Here is a 16,642-nt window from a genome sequence, read left to right on the forward strand (position 1 = left end):
GCGGCCTCAGCGTTGGGCGAAGAGGACAGTGCAAGGAATAGCTCTACCTGGTTACGTTTTTGTGCTCACATTGAGTGTTTTGGAGCAGGGTTGTGCCTCTGAGGCTCTGTCCCTGATTACTCTTCAATCTGGTTTTCATGTCAGAAAAGTTGTTTGGGTTGGTTTGCGGACTCAGGATGAGGGTGAAGTAAAGAAAGCAAAAAAAATGCAGCCTTAAAACGCCCAGTTTATCCAAATTTAAGCTATTGTGTCCTCAGCAGGATCATGTTCATGGCAATACGAAGCACAAAACTCCTCTTTATACAGTCAAATGTTGTCGATAGGACTTAAACTGAAAATAACTGAAAATTCTGATGCCTCTCCTCAGAGTTCATGCCACATGTGAGAAATAAATCACTGAATTATTGAATTGCTAGCTAGTGCTTTGTTTGCCCATGATTCACTCATGTTTGCTTCAGGCTTTTATAGTGCTCATCTTCCTACCCACTCTTTTTGGGAGCTAATGGAGTTCCATGATCTACTTCAGGATATAAAAGAAAAGAAAAGATTAGAAGAAAAATATGTTTTATGGGGGGTAGAAAGAAAGCAGGGCATCTGGGATATGCATCATCAATTGATACAAAGAAAAACGATTTTAGTATAGGCTCAGAGTGCCCAACACAACACACCACTTACCTGCTAAGAGGCTATTGATGTGCAGTTCAACCTCTTCCTCCATCCACCATCATAAATCAATCAACAATCATGAAAGGAGTCTTGTGATTCAATATTTCTCTTATTGTCATATAGTACATCCCACAAACACCATCCTCCTGCTGTAAAAACGTACTAGTGTTTTCAATGTGTATTATTGCGCAACTGAAAATAGTCCCCCACATCGCCTGATTTAGTCCTGTTTGAGTAGCATTTGCTGAAAACTACAGAGCCCAGATGTTTGAGGAAATTACATAGCCTTGTCTAAAATTGAATCGAATTAAGATTTATGTCTTCAGTAAGGATGAGTAGGTGGAGTGATCCTTCCTTGTGAAATGTTAAATTGTTTCTTTGCATCAACAAAATCTAGTGAGGTGTCATCACCTTTCCTTCAGGAATAATGTATTTTCACTTGGGGTCAACAGAGTTATACTGTGTGGTCCAGATATTTTCACTTTTGTTTCATTTTTTTCTGTTAAGTTTAAACAGTCTACACTATTAAAGATGCAAAAGGCAACCTCACACTTTGGCAAAAGAATCGTTGTCTTTGGACTGTGTGCTCACTCTTCTGTTTAGGAGAGATTTTTTTATTGTGCCCATCTTCCCGGAGGCTATAAAGTGTAAATACCAGAATTTCAATTCAGCAAAGAGCATAAATCCACAACCTATGGCTGACAAAATGCTGTTCTTTAATAAAAGTCTTATCTAGTGCAGCTGTGAGAAGAGAAAGAACAAAAAAAAAAAACAAAACAAATAAAGTGAGTTGAATCAGTCAGTCAGAGCTGGAGGCAGTGGGCTTCTCCCTGTGGCTGTGACACCAGTATTAGGCAGACAGAGTGGAGGCTTGCCGCCCCACTGGGCCCATATGACAGGGCTCTAACTCCTCCATCCCATTCCAGGCAGGCCCTACTATTTGGCAGCCTAATTGAATCCCAGCACAGACAGCACAAGGCCCTATACATTAGAGTTTTGTCAGCAAGGCCTGGGATAGTGTCTGACTGCTTCACTGCTTCATAATAGGGCTGTTACCTATACCAGCCACATACAGTATAGATGTGTGTGCATGCATCTGTGGAAATGCATACCGGCGAGAGAAAGACTTATAAATGTCCACACATGTTCAGTGAAAAAGATGCTTACACATGGACACACACACACTTACCTTCCTTTGTATTCCATCGTCAATGCTTATTCTTTCTCTGCATCCACTCCACTCCATCTCGTCTCGATTTCACCTCATTGCTCCCTCTCCCTGCGTGAATCCACACTGTTCTTTGCCACACACAACAAAACACACACAGAACAAGGCAACATTTTGATTCTGCTGAAAGAGTTACGTCTTATTCTTTTCCTCTATTACACTTTTCCGAGGCAGGTCCAATCATTGTTACTTAGGCGCCGACGCCTGCGGGTGATTTCACTTCAAAACCTGTGGAAGCGGCATTTTCCAGACTCGCACTGAGGGGTCTGAAGGGTATTTTAGAGTGCATAGGCATGTATTTAAATTAGACATGGCTTTTAATTATTTTGTCGCAGTGTAATTTCCGAGCTGAGGGCAGTCATTTCCTTGCTGAGGTTGCATTTCCACTATTCCCCAGCATCTCCAAAATGGCACAGTTTTAAAGTCATCTGACGATATGCTGCATATATTAATTGAAACTGAAATGTCAGCTTTAAAAGGTCTCACCTGTGTTGCCTTGTGATATACAGCATTGTCACCTTTTCCAATTGGAAAAAACAACACTTTGAATCCAAATAATGTTCAAATTAAACTATAAACAGTCTACAAGCGCAAAGGCAGATGGCTCCAGGCGGAAGCAGTTGGATTCGACGAAATGTTACCAAGATTGAACCATCAAAACGTAAAGAGGTCAGCCAGTGGTTGTGTTATGCACAGTGATTGCACTACTCTCATTAAGGAGGTAGCCTAGAGGTATTTCCTACCTCCTGCCCTCAGGGGACTAAAGAGAAGCATGTGTTCATTGTAGGAGTCTGAATAGAGAAGGTAGAAGCCCTGGGGTCCTCCTTAATCCTCCTCCATTGATTTCAGATGCTCCTCTACTTATCTCTCCTCCTCACTTTAGGAAAACTCGTTATTAGCCATGCTCACGAGCAATGACTCCAAATTAAGACAGCTTTAAAATACAACGGAAGCGAGTGAGAAAAAGTCAATGCTGCTCGATGACTTTCTCAAGAGAGGGCTGATGGCTCACACCATTTGACAGCGAATGGAATTGGAAAATCTTGACATAACATGAGGGCTGCTAAAGGTTTGGAGCATGAACAACTTAAGGCACTTTAAGTTTCTGGCTGGTTAAATCAAGCACCCCCCTTCCAAGCAGCTCAGACACAGGACATCCATTTTCAGAGCCATATATTTTTTGGCAAGGTTTAAGCCTTTACCTCATCATTTTCTGTGAATCACAAGCCTGACCAAGCGTGCCGGCAGTAAACTACAGCTTTAAAACGGAGGAGACAGAGCCAGTGAGATGATGGCTAATGGGGCATGTACATAGATGGAGGACAAAACTGACAAAAAAAAAGAAAAGGCAAGCTCATTCAGTTGCAAGACATCTTTTTAAAAGCAAATTTAAGGAAACAGCGTCATGCTAGACAGGGATATTGCTTCATTACACCTGTAGACAGAAAAAAGACTCACTTATTGATACAGTAACAGGCCTGTTGGAGCCATAACGCTGAATATTTTATATTATACATTAGAAAAATATGCACATATTGACATATTTAATAAAGCATAGTATAAAATTCTGGTGTGCACTACCATCTGTGTTGTAGTTTCTTCCCTGACAATTCATTTCTTTTATTCTAACAGTGAGACTAAAGTAGACTTAAACAGAGTCAGCATGAACAGTTTCTACTCTCTCACCATTCTGCTGACAAAAGGGAATATTTGCTAATGCCCCCCCCCCCCCTTCTCTTCCCTGCCCCGCAGTCTTCAAATCTATTGTAGAATGTAATCCAGGGCTGTGTGTTGAAACAGATCAATTTAGCTGAGAGATTTCACCTTCTGATTGGATGCAGCAGACTGTGTGGACTCTGAGCTGCATTTTTAAAGCACGTCCGTTTTGACTGCCGTCGGTTGCGCTTGCTGCGGTAGCTTGGTTCATGAGCAGATGGTAATCATCCAAATAATGGATTTCCTAAGGCAAAGACAGACTTTAAGAGATCTGTGTGTTTTAAGTCTATCTGCAGTCCACCTTTTTTTCCACATGACAGCCCCTCTATAGTCACTATCTTATCAGACTCCACATTTTACACCGATTTACAAGATGGGAGGAATTGAAGGAGTGATGAAAAGAAAAGCAGAGGGAAACTGATTTGAAATTGCATCAGCAGCAGCAACATTAAAAGGATACATGAGAAACACAATAACATAACAGAACCAAGTGGTTTTATGTCTGCTCACTTACTACTTACAAGGGGCAATCTAAAAAAATCCTTTTAAATACTCCTGATAGTCAGTAAATATTCCCAAAAATCAATATGATACAGAGCAGCCACATTAAGTCAGTTATAATGTAATTGCTTATTAATTTTTGTCGACTGACTGATTAATTATCGCTGCTCCAGTCTGCTGTTCTCCCCCTCACTTGGATTAATCCCAACACAGAGCCAGTCACTCATTATCAGAGCTGCCTGATTAACTGTATATGAAGTTGCGGCCCCAGTGGCTGGTATGGAAGCTCATTTACACCAAGATTAAAACAGAAAAAAAATGTTGAGAAATGTTACGGCCCACTAAAGTAGAAATATACTAGAGACACACTAAGTAATAAGATCAAAGTTTCCGGGACATGAAGGTGTATCCCACATTTCACAGCAATGTGTCCAGCTGTTTAAGAGATTTTACTAAACATCACAATATCTGTGTAAAAGTGGTGGAAAGGGCAACACACCGACCTTGCCATTCACAGAGCCACTACCAGCTACTAATGTGGCTAAAAAAATACAAAATGTTAGCCATAAAAAAAAAAAAAACAACTCACTGTACTCACTGTAAATCTGAATTATGAGATAAGTCAAAAGTATGACATTAAACTTTCCACTGTCCTGAGGACAGGTTATAATTCCATAACTCCACTATGTACAGTCATTCCGATAGATCAGAGTTCAGATAGTATTGTATTGTCTGCCTTCCTCCATTGTTTCTCTTTCTGGTTTACCCTCCATGGCCACCAGCCTCACTCTAATAGCCACAATCAAGCTCACTAATAGAAATGCCAACAACAAATGGTGCAGACCCCAAAAAAAGGCCCCGAAGATAAGTGAAGGAGGATAAAGACAGATAAAGATAGTGAGAGTCAGCTGTAGAGAGAGGCTCATCTGGCCTCTGTGGGCTCCCGCAGGAGGATATGAGGAAGGTGAAGAGCTGCAGTCTGATCATATTTAATTCCTGTTTTTATTGGCCCAACTGAAGGAAGCCTTTGTTACACACAGGCTAAGAATCATCACATGGGGAGAGAAAGGCTGGGACATACACCAGGCAGGGACAGTAAATGAGAAATACTACAAGATGAGCTGAGCTGCAACCTCTCTCTCTCATCTCTACCTCCCTCACTTTGTCCGTTTGCTTCCACTTACAAAGCAATTGAAATCTTAACACAGTCGCGTTGTGCTGGGGAAGACAAGATAACAGAGATGCTTTAAAATATGAAAGGCATGCAGTAAGATATTTTTGTTGATTCGCCTCTGTGGGTGTTTTTGAGGTTGTAGCTCTAGCGTGAGGAACATATTAAATTTGTATTCATTTTTCCAGTATTTAAGTAATTCAGCACATAGTATTTTCAGTTCTAGTTGTCATTAGCAATTAGTGGAATCCCCCTCATTTATCTAAGATGAATTTTGTTCGAACATAGATTTACTGTTAACTTGCTCAAGATACATAATCTATCAAAGTCAGCATCATGTCTTATCAGCAGACATGATGTTCAGTATGAAGACTTTCTGCAAATTGATTTTAATATAGATAAAGACATGCAAACCAGGCTGCATGGAAGGTAGGAAAATAGGAAATACACATTGAAACACTGGTATCGCTATGGTCTTGAAACCCTTGATTTACAGCTCTAAGGTTGTTAAAGCCACCTTATTCCAGCCTTAGCTTGTTCCAGATCTTCACTGAAGCTTTATGATGTTCACACTGAGTAAAAATATTCAGGAAAATAAAATAAGACCAATCCTTGTGCATTATTTTATACAGATTTCAGCCTAACATACCTGCTATCTTTGGAGGCTTTGGGAACTCCACCAGGCCTAAGGGGAAAGAAAGTCTGTCAGTGTTGGTGAAGGTTTCAGCTCCTCTAATATAATGAAGTTCTTGTTTGGTTTTGGCAGATTTTTTCTTCCTGTTTTTGTCTTGCAGCATTACAGTGTGTACAGTATGTTGTCAAACCCCTGAACAGACACTTTAAACTACACCTTCCTCTCCTTTCCCACACACTCACCTCTCCCTCCTCACCAGTCTGGTCACGACTCCTGCCCCCCCCACCGCCACCCTCCCTCTCATCTCGCCTTGGGCTCACATTGTGTATTCATTACCATTAAAGAGTCCCCGGCTTGTCTTGCCATTAGGCCGCATTACTCCGCTCTGCGCTTTCTGACATTGGTCACGCTCTGATCGGTAATCTGGTCGGAAATGATGCAGGATTTCCTCGCGGGGGTTCTCCTCAAGTCGGATGGAGAGATATAATCAGTCGTACAAACCACACACAGATTACATTCTGGTGGGTGTCTGTACTTCCTAGAGATGTGTCCGGAACCAATGGCTGCTGCTTCTGACGGCTCTCCCACCGTGGCTGAGACCAATCGGAGCAGACCAGATTTGCTCCCAACTCTGGGCTGGGGGATTGGGCAACACACTGATGAACATAGAATTGCTGTGCTGCACTTATAATAAATAGGGACGAATACAAACAATCAACCCACCCAGTCATCAGTGACTGTGACTCCCTGGGGAAATAATGCAATGTTTTGATTTCGTTCCCTCTTCACGTCCTGAAGATGAAGTCCAGTCCTCACTAGACTTTTCCTTGTACTAATGTGACAAAGTTTAAATAAAAGAAAAGGTGAAACCTGATTTCCAGATCTTTAAAATCCTTTCGGGAACGGAACTAAAGGTCACAAATCTGCTGTCACACAAGGGGTTCAGTCACTGCTGTCAATAAAATATGATGTGGCTGCATAAAGATAAAGTAAGACCAAGAAATGTTTGAGTACCTGGAATCATTAGGTGAAAAAAAAATGGCAATACATCTTCAGTCTGATTGAGGCTAGAGGCTTGAGGCTACATAACACAACCTAACCTCTGACCAAACTGTCACAGACCAGTTGCATTGTGGGTAATGCAGATCTGTGACCAAGCTTGAAACTGAGCCAGAATAAATATCACTACCACTATTTGACACATGCACCCAAAAGACTTTAATTTAACAAGCCAAAACTAACCAAACTAACCAAAAGACTAGAAGACCAGAAAAACATCTCATACGTGAACACATTTACCACAAATGTTTCCTTTTCACAGAGCCCAAAAATGCATCCACAGCTCAATCAAGAAACTTCCTCTGCCAACTTATTCATTTTCCAATAACGGCATTATCCCCTTCATCATCTCATTACAGTGCATGTGACTAGATGTTGCGCACCAATTCATTATGAGGGCTATGAGCTGACATTTCCCCTCCCGAATGGATCATTTATTTGGAGCACCTTGATGGCAGCAGCAGCCGTTAAAACCGTCGAGCCAATTCATAGACCAGGAGCAAGTTATTGTGACAGCCAGCCGCCTAATTGCTCATTTGAGGTAATCACCCGACAAGTCAGAGCAATTTTGAGCACAATGCCAGAGACTAATGGAGGCGGACGTGCTCGCTTGATGAGATCAGAATCACGGGGCCGCCCGCCCGCTGAGTGCCTAGGGGTCCTAAGAGGGCATCTTGCCTGATACTTGGGAAATTATCTGCACCTCTGTGGCATGACTGAGCACTCACTAGGAGGGTATTAGCAGGAAAAACGTGGGATAGTGATATTATAACCAAATATGTGCCATCAAAACTCCACCGAAAGTTCTGGTCTGATCGAGGAAAAGAAAGGAGGAAGCCAGAGATGGAGAGCCATAATGTTCTTTTAGGAAAATCCACTCAAGAGGAGCAGCATAATGTGGGCTGCTGTCCAACTGAGGCTGAAAATGTATTTTCACACCCCAATCAAGACGTTTCATGGAGCCTCCAGCATGAGAAGCATACCTCCTTCTTAGCATGCAGGAAGACTCTCCTGCCTCTGCTCTCTCTCTCTCTTGGTGTATGTGTGTGTATGTGTGTGTGTGTGTGTGTGTTTGGGGGTGGGGTGCATGTGATGGATGACCGTGCAGTGGCGGGGCGTTCTCAGTTTAATTGTTATGTCAGTGCATGTCTGTGGCAACCCCGGCGGTGAGCGGTGACAGACAGGAGTGTGCAGATGTGCCTCTACCTCTAAGTGAGTGTGTGTGTGTGTGCATTTGTGTGTGTGTCTACATCTCTCTCCATAGTGTATGGGAGGAGAGCACTGAGGAACGCTGACATGATGTTACTGGGGATATTCAGCCAGTCCCAGACCTCAAGCGGACTCTCCTGAGACGAGTCTGTTGAAGCTACCGCCTGAGCGGGGAGTGGACAAGTGTCAGATTTTCTTAGCAACTCGGCGGAAGAGTCAAGACAGGGGAACAAACCAGTGTCTTTCAGTGCCTGGAAGAACATGATATTTATCTCATATTTCTTTCCTGGCTATGTCCCCACTGTACTGAGTCAAAACTCTTCAATAAACCATCAAAAAACATCTCCAGTGTCCTAAAATATTTGAACAGTACAGTCGTTACAACTTTAAATTTAATTGAAGGACAAGCCAAAGCCTCCTCCCTTTCTATTATTACTGATATTAATGTCAGTTGCCTCACTATAGCAAGGATGACACATATTCTGGATGCATAATTTGGATTATGAGTCATCTATGAAACCTGGAGACCACCTGCAGTCCCTCAGGATGGTCAGAGGGTGGTGCTGTTGGACCTGAACTTCCAAAATCGGCCCACCACTCCTGAGCAACAAATTGATAATGCATATTGCATTACATTCAGGCAGGACAGATTTAACTGTGAGTCAAGCAGAGGCATGGCGGGGAAATCATTATTTACTCTGAGGCTTATTGGGAAGGAAATGTTGTATAATTTAGGAAGATAGTCTATTTTGGCACGATGTGTTTGACTAATTCCGCCGGAGCCAATCACATCATGTAGGTGAGGCTGTAACTACCTGTTACACCATTTTGATTTTTTTTTTTTTTTTAAATCACCACTTCCAAAAAGGTTTTTTTCTATGTCTATTCATATTTTACAATCCACAAGGTCAGCTATTTGAAACTCTGATCATAGAAGAGACACATATGCTCCTAAACAATTATATTCTATCATGTGTATCTCCTCCCTTCTTGCTATTCAGCTCAGGTTTGGAAATCCAGGAGTCATGTTGTTTGTAAGAGAGTGAGAGTCAGTCAGTCTGTCTCGGGAGCCAGCCAGAGTTTTCAGTGAACATAGTGTGGAGTTCTTCAGGGGGAATATATAATAAGGAACATAGCTGCAGCTTCTCCTCCTTTCTAGGGACTAAGTTGTTCTAGACACACAGATAAACAGGCAGACTGAGTGGACCCGACAGAAATAGACCTGACCAACTGTGCTCATCCTGTGCCAGTTTAAGATTATGAGCATGAAAACAGCAGACGATACCAGATGTTGAGAGGAGAAATGTCTTCGATTTTTGCCAGACTGAAAACTGAATCATCAGGTCTTTCATGGAAAGAGTGTGGAAGCAGAACAGAAGATGAGATATTATTGCTGAGTGTCCTTACTCTGCCTACAAAAGTGAGATTCGGTGGCCTTGCTGCAGAATGAACTGAATGTAATTGCAATGAAATGCAGAAACCTGGAATCTGCTCACAGCACCTCAGAATTTCTCCAAGAACTAAACATCATAGAGCCATGAAGAGGTCACTTCAAAACACAGCAACTGCAATGGCCTTACTACTGATGATGCAGCTGCACCTTAGCACAAGTGTCTGTTTCTATTTTGTTCCTATTCAACACTTTGAATTGGAAATTGCTCCAAAAGGCCATTGGACTGTAATGTGATTTGCATAAAAAGGCCAAATATGAGAGGCTGAAATGTGGCTAGCAACAAGGTTAGAACAGACTGACAAAGGTTATTCTGCTGTGAATTGGTTGCCTCGATCCATTTATCGCCACCACAATCCAGACGCTGTGACAGAGTGAGGCATTTGAGAATCCCTCGTGAAGGACTGTGTCCGGTGTATGGATTTGTTTTGGAGTGTGGCGACAAAAAGTGTTTACACACAGCTGGTTTAGCTCAAGGTAGTTTCATTTCCTGAATCAATGACTCGTTTTTCGGGGATCTTCACCACAAGGCTAAGCGATAATCATTCACTGGTGGAGTTTTTTTTTTTTGTTGTTGTTTTTTCACTCGCACTAACAAACTGAGCTCCTCAAAAAAAGGAAATGACATGGGAAATGTTGGGCACCGGGTCTGACCGGTGAATTTTTGTGTTTCAGACCTCCTTATTGCCAGCCTGATTCTGCTAATGAATTTTGCCTCAGACTGTCTGTGCCCAGAGTGGCAGCCTGGCCCTGATCACTGAGTGGGCTCAGGGGACAGAGAGGGTGTGAGATGCCATCTGTCGTGTCACTGTGCTCTCCATTTCCTTTTGCTCAGACTCAACAGGAGAGAAAAACCACAATGAAAGGTCCTGTCAAGGTGCTAAAGGCGCTGGTTTGCTTTTTGGAGTTTCATAAGAACCAGAAAGGAGTTGGGACACCTGAAAACACGGAGTACTAATTACAGCTGTCACTACATTTTACATGTACATTTTTTTGTTTTGTTTTGGTTTTTTTTTGCATAGGATCAATATGAATTGTGGGCACCCAGTGATTTGCAATAATTGCAGAGACTGCAGGCAATTTTAATTTTGACTGAGTCTGTCATGTCTGTTGTTTGTGAAGCCTCCTGCACAAATTACCTGTTTGTGTATTGTTGTGAAGCCAATAGGTCTCCCTAAGGTATGAATCATGTTTGAATCAGGCTGCATTTTGTTGTTGGTAATTCTTTTTTTTCTCTTAAAACTGTTAAACAACAATTTCCATCTTCCTTCTGTCATAATAAATGTAAGTTAGTGACATTCAAAGTAACATTTTGAATATTCCTTGGAAGAAAACTTTTAAATAGGAAACTTCTGGATACAGAAATATTCAAATTGCTTGTGATTTTAGGGAACTGCTTCAATTTCTGTTTGCAATTTACAAAATATAAAGGGCTAACAGCACCCTGTATTGACAGTGATAACCATTTTGTGGGCTATGGTTAGAGGTCTGGAAGTCTTAAAAATGTAATTATATGTCAGGTGGTACATCTGTTTAAACCATGTCAGAGCTATATTTAGCTGCTGCTAATGCTAACTCAACATTTCCTGCTGCTACTTCACATTAAAATCATTCATTTGGCAAAACACAGGGTTGCTTTTATTGTGAAGGGGCCATAGGGGCATGAAATCAGATAGCAGCTGCTCATGGCATGATGAAAAAAAAAGCCAAATTACTGACCCAACTATTAAAAAAGCATGAGTTTGTGTAGCTTGGTTGCACTGTAACCAGATGCATTTGTTGAACTTGCTGTCGCCATGATAACAACAGGTGTCACCAAGTCAACGAGTACTGAATTTATTTCAACTTTAAGAATAATAAGCTGTTAAAATGTCCAGCTGTGCATAGAAGTATCATAACACACATACTGGCACTTTTCCAGAGTTGGACTGCTCTCGACACTGCTCTTGAGAAACCCTAATGGGCTTGTCACAGCTTGTTGGGTTGCACCTGCCGTGGCTGACAATGCCAATAAAGTCCATTCAAAGCAGAGGCTGCACACTTGAAGTGTACCATTTCACACCATATTTGTTTTTCCACGCTTCGAAACGAACAGAAGCCCAGCATTATCACACTTTGTTTGATGAGGCGTTCTCATTAGCTGATGCTAATAAATGGCTTCCACTCAATACTCCATCTTTTTAAAACAAGACTGCGTTAGCAGCCACGTTAGCGGCTCTGTTAGCAGCTGCTTATTGTAACGAATCCAAATTGTGAGACAGATGAATGAAAGTATTGGACAACTTTAAATTTTGATCAGGTGAAGGCAGTAGATGAAATGTGAGAGGATCACCAAAGCGAGTAGGATTCATCTTCTGTGGACGATGAATGTCTGTACCAAGTTTCATGGACATCTATCCAATAATTGTTGGATTTTTGTACCTGGACCATAGAGGTGGAATGATCAATCTATCAACCGACGCTGCCACCCCTCAGACATGTGACTAACTACACCTCCCATCACTGCAGAGACCAATGACAAGTGAGAGAGTAAATTTAAGCTTTAAAATACTATTTTTCTTTGAACAACTATAATGTCAGCCTGTAGGATAACTCCTTTTCACTGTTGTCACATGTGGTTTGAGTTTTTCTAAAAACAAGTGACTGGAGCTTAAACCAAAGCAGACCGGTCTGTTGATGCTGCACCGCATGACTGAAAGAAAAGTCTCAAAACAAACAGATGGATCCAGTGAAACAGCGACAGCCTACTGACAGAATCCATCATTAAAAACCAAAATCACAAACTCTCTGTATTGAAAGCGTGGTGCTATTATCACCCAGGTTTATGTCTTCACTTTCTTGCTCTGGTAAGTTTGGCTCTGAATTTGACCCAATTACTGTAAAACTCCACAACAAAGGGGGGAGCGTTTTGCATTCCTCAATAAAACTTCCAGAATACATCGTGCCTGAGGATACATACAAGAAAAAAGGTCTTGTCCTTCATCGTTAAATTGGGGAATTGAAGCTTATTGTGTCCAATGTAGCGATCCAATTATGAAGGAGGGCTCTGTCACAAGGTTGCCATGACAGAATCAATAAAACAATATAGGAGAGTCCCATTTTATACACTTGTTACTGGGAAAGGGCCAAAGACCTTACTTTAAAGGAAAATAGTTTTCCAACAACAATGGTGTGAGATGGATTCAAAATGAAGCCCGAGCTAACAACTGAGTGATTTGCAGCGTTAAAGAAGCATGAATAAAGTTAAGTGTAGTGATAAGAAAGAGTTCATACCTCAGGAAAGTAGTAGTAGTTCTGAATTTAGAAAATTGGCTCTGTTATGCAAACAACATCAGCAGTCGAGCATCATTTTTACCGTCGTAGTCATTATTCATGTTAAAAGTAAATGAGACAACTTGCAAAGAATTTGGCAACACATGCTAGAGGAAAACTGGAGGTTACCACAACACAGCTGACGAATGCTTCCGTTATGTTGTCCGCACACTGATTGTAAAACTGTATTTGCATACACTGCATAATCAGTTCCACTCATTTCGCCACCGTATTTCGCTAATTACCACAGATATCCACATTTCAGTTCCACGTCACAGGGCATGAAGCAGCCTTTGAACTGCTTGTAAGTGTTGCACGGGGTGGGTCGCGGCAGGCTTGCTGAACTTGGCTGCGTTTCAGACTAGTGCGGAGGAGGATGAAGGCTCGCTTCCGTGCCTCTCTCCGCGAGAGAGCAAAGGCCTCACAACACTCTCAACCCACATGTGCAGAGGGAGACGAGGGCGGAAGGAAGCGAGGCTGAAGCGAGCCGCCCACACAGCAATCGGAGAGAGGAGAGGGGACACCAGACATGTTACTCCAAAGTGTTTGTGGGGGGCTATTTGTTTCACAATCAGATACTATTTTCAGAGAGATGGATGAGCGTTATTTGCAGAGTTTACACCTGGTTCTCGTTTCCTTCTAATGATAATCATACCCAGTTCACACAAGTTAGTCAACCCAGCCCTGGGAGCCTGCTTTTTCAGTTTCTAAAGCTAAATCATATGTTACCAATCACAGATTAGCCCAACAACAGTAATCCTGAAAGCTCACTCCGCCTCCGGGATGTCATTAGATGCACTTTAAGTGTCTGGTCAGACCAGAAAGCAACAACAAAATTCATTTGTGCATCCTTGCAAATATGTGTTGCAGGAAGCTTGGTGGCTTTGTGTTGGCTCACCAAGGAGATATATATTCTGCCTCTGTCATCCCTTAGATATCAGCTCTGTCCAGACAGTTTGCAATTTACAAGCAAATTTGCCGTTTGCTGTACCATTAAAATGAGCTGATATGGTAATAAATGCTTGCATGACTGTGCCTGCCTGAAAGGTCAGAGAACTGGGCTTTTGGTTGCAAAGGTCGCTTGTTCGAACTTGAACCATTGTGAAAAATTTGGGTATGAAAGATCACAGGGCAGCGAATGCTGTTCTTGAGTAAGGACTCCCACCGGCTCAAGCTGAGCTGTTCAGTGTCCAACAAGCCAGACCGTGGAGGAAGGGTGTCTTGGAAAAGAGAGCATAGATCTTAGTGAAAATAAACCAGGTAAATAAAGGTTCAAAAGTAGTCTGAGTCAGTTCTGTGTTCTTTAAGAATATCAGTAATTGACTGACCATGAGCCAGCTTGGTTCTGTTGCCCCAACCTTACTCCTCCTTCCCGCCTCTTATCTCAGAGGAGTGTTTACTGGCGGTAATTAGGCCATTAATCAAGTTAATGGAACATCCCTGAATGGACTAACTGTACTCTCTCCCACAGAGCCCTCTCATGTCGCTCTGGGACTCCCCCTGAGGGCGAGACTTCCTGGGTCACGGCTGAGGAGAGCTGGGCGGGCCCGCCAATCTGTCAGAGCCACTTCCTCAGCCTCCAACTCTGACATCCACATATGTGGGCACCACGGGAAGGTAACATATCAGATGTAACCACTGTCAGCACGGTCTGCTGCACTGCTGTAGACTCCTGAAGCGATATCAACTTCGATGGCCACATGGCTGCAAAGGCTGTGGCACTGAATAACCCTGAGCTCTGTGCGGCTTCACTCAGGAGCCATTGCTGCCATCGAATGTCAGCATATGGAAAATCATTTACTGATGATTTCTGATAGTGAATCAACAATGCCTGATGGTGTTTAAAGACTTTTTATGATGATGTTGGTATTTTCTTAATGTTTGCAGTTGTTTAGTGTATATAAATTCTATCCCTGTTTATCATGAGTCACATACAATATTAACCATTTGTGTAAAACTTTGTCATAATTGCTGTGTGAATTCTTGAGTTACGGCTAAAAACGCATTTTGTGCTGTCACAGTGACCTTGACCTTTGACCACCAAAATCTAACCAGTTAGTCCGAGAGATCTGTAGCCAAGTCCTGATTGGCCAGTTTGTAGCTACATTCTGATTGGTCGATTTGTAGCCGAGAGGCCTGGGTGGAGGCATAGCAAAGGCATAGGCTGCCAACAGACTAACCAAGACTATACGATATAGTTGCAGTGGTATTTAAACAGTGGATCTTTTATGTCATATTGCACTGCCTAACCACAAAGTGAATTGGCTATTAAACAAATGAGGTGACGGGTTGTGCATTTATTTTCCCTCAGTTGTGGAAAATTAACTCTTCCCATAACTCCAGACGTGCTAACACAACAACACCAGTGTTGTGTTTGGGCTCAGCTCACCCGTGTTCTCCCTCCGGCCATTTTCTTCCCCGTCTCTGGAGTATTCAATTGTCTGCCCCGCCAGCAGACCAGAGCTCATCCCAACCTGCCTCCCAAACAAGCTGCGGTGTAATTGCTTGTCAGAGCTGTCTGCGTGGCTGTTTTTCTTCTCACCGCCACGCACCTGACAAGAAACACATATTTACACACAAAAATGAAATTACAGGCAATTTGAGAGCAGGAGCTTTGGAAGCAACGCCTGCTATCGAGCTGTCCAAGTCGATGAACTCCTCTCACCCTTGGCTCTATATCAATGTGAAACAAAAAGCTGGAGGAGGAGGAGAAAAGAAGAAGAAACACCGAGGGAATTCTGGCTTGGTCTCCTGATCAGCTGCCATTCATGTCATTATTTCACCAGCCTTCCCTCGACTGCTCACTTCTTTTTTCTTTAACCACATGACCAGTCATCAAATATTAATATTAATAAGCTCCACAGGCCTGCCTGCTAAGATACTTTTACCAGCTTTGCTGATGCAAAAAGGAATTAATACATAGTGACTGTGTGATTTGCCGTTATAATTACCCACCTTAACTAATTACAGTGACTGGAGAAAGTATTGTAAATACTTATTAGATTTAAATTGGGAATAATCAGTGGATAACTATGCAAAAACTGCAGCGGCTTTCTCATTGGTACCCTCTAACTTCGCCACTGATTTTTTTATTATATTTGTTTAATGAGTCCACATACAAATCAAAGTGATTATACAGAGTCTTTGACACTTTTAATTTTTAAATGAATGTGTTTATTCAGACTCGGCCGCAGGTGTGATGAAGACTAATATTCAGGTTCAAGTGCAAACGCAGCTGATTTTCTGTTTGATTCCTGCGACAGTGCCAAGCAGCAAAATGAGGACAAAACACATGATGCCAAAACAGTAAAGTGTCTTACCAGATATTTGTGTTTCAGAAGACGACCTCAGAACTGGTCCCTAACTTAGAAGTCTTTCAGATAAAACTTAGACAATTTTTAAATTTACTTTCTTGCTTTAAAATACCACGTTTTTGCATTAAACTGTCCCGTGCTTGACTTTCAGCTCGATTTCCTCACAGGTGTTTTCACTTCTGGTGACTGATTGGACTCTTCTCAGCACTGCTTAGGCAAATCTGTGCTCCCCTCTTTGGTCAAATAAAAAAATTCTTTCAAATCACATACAAATTCAAAATCAACTAAACATAAAAATAAGTTATACATTACAATACATCACACATAATACATTAAAAAATGTAAAATCATTTTAAATTCGAAATAAAATTACTTTACTTTA

General features: G+C 42.0%; 1 long non-coding RNA gene across 6 annotated transcripts in view; it reads right to left on the reverse strand.

Moving 5' to 3' along the window:
- Positions 1–16,642, reverse strand: part of LOC139609926 (uncharacterized) — a 28,589-nt gene extending 11,947 nt beyond the window's left edge. Inside the window, exons 1-5 of one of the 6 annotated variants that reach the window (XR_011685408.1) lie at positions 16,267–16,642; positions 15,336–15,498; positions 5,932–5,967; positions 3,719–3,854; positions 3,252–3,329 (exon numbers count right to left, since the gene is read on the reverse strand). This is a non-coding gene — a long non-coding RNA (uncharacterized lncRNA). Of the gene's footprint in view, positions 1–1,003; positions 1,615–1,855; positions 1,966–3,251; positions 3,330–3,718; positions 3,855–5,931; positions 5,968–15,335; positions 15,499–16,266 lie in introns of those variants that run through there. The other 5 variants (XR_011685410.1, XR_011685411.1, XR_011685412.1 and 2 more) reach the window with 5 other exon arrangements.

Source organism: Trachinotus anak, unplaced genomic scaffold (genome assembly GCF_046630095.1).
Source record: "Trachinotus anak isolate AG129_WGS33_773 ecotype Australia unplaced genomic scaffold, CSIRO_AGI_Tana_v1 ptg000026l, whole genome shotgun sequence".
NCBI classification, from domain to species: Eukaryota; Metazoa; Chordata; class Actinopteri; order Carangiformes; family Carangidae; genus Trachinotus; species Trachinotus anak.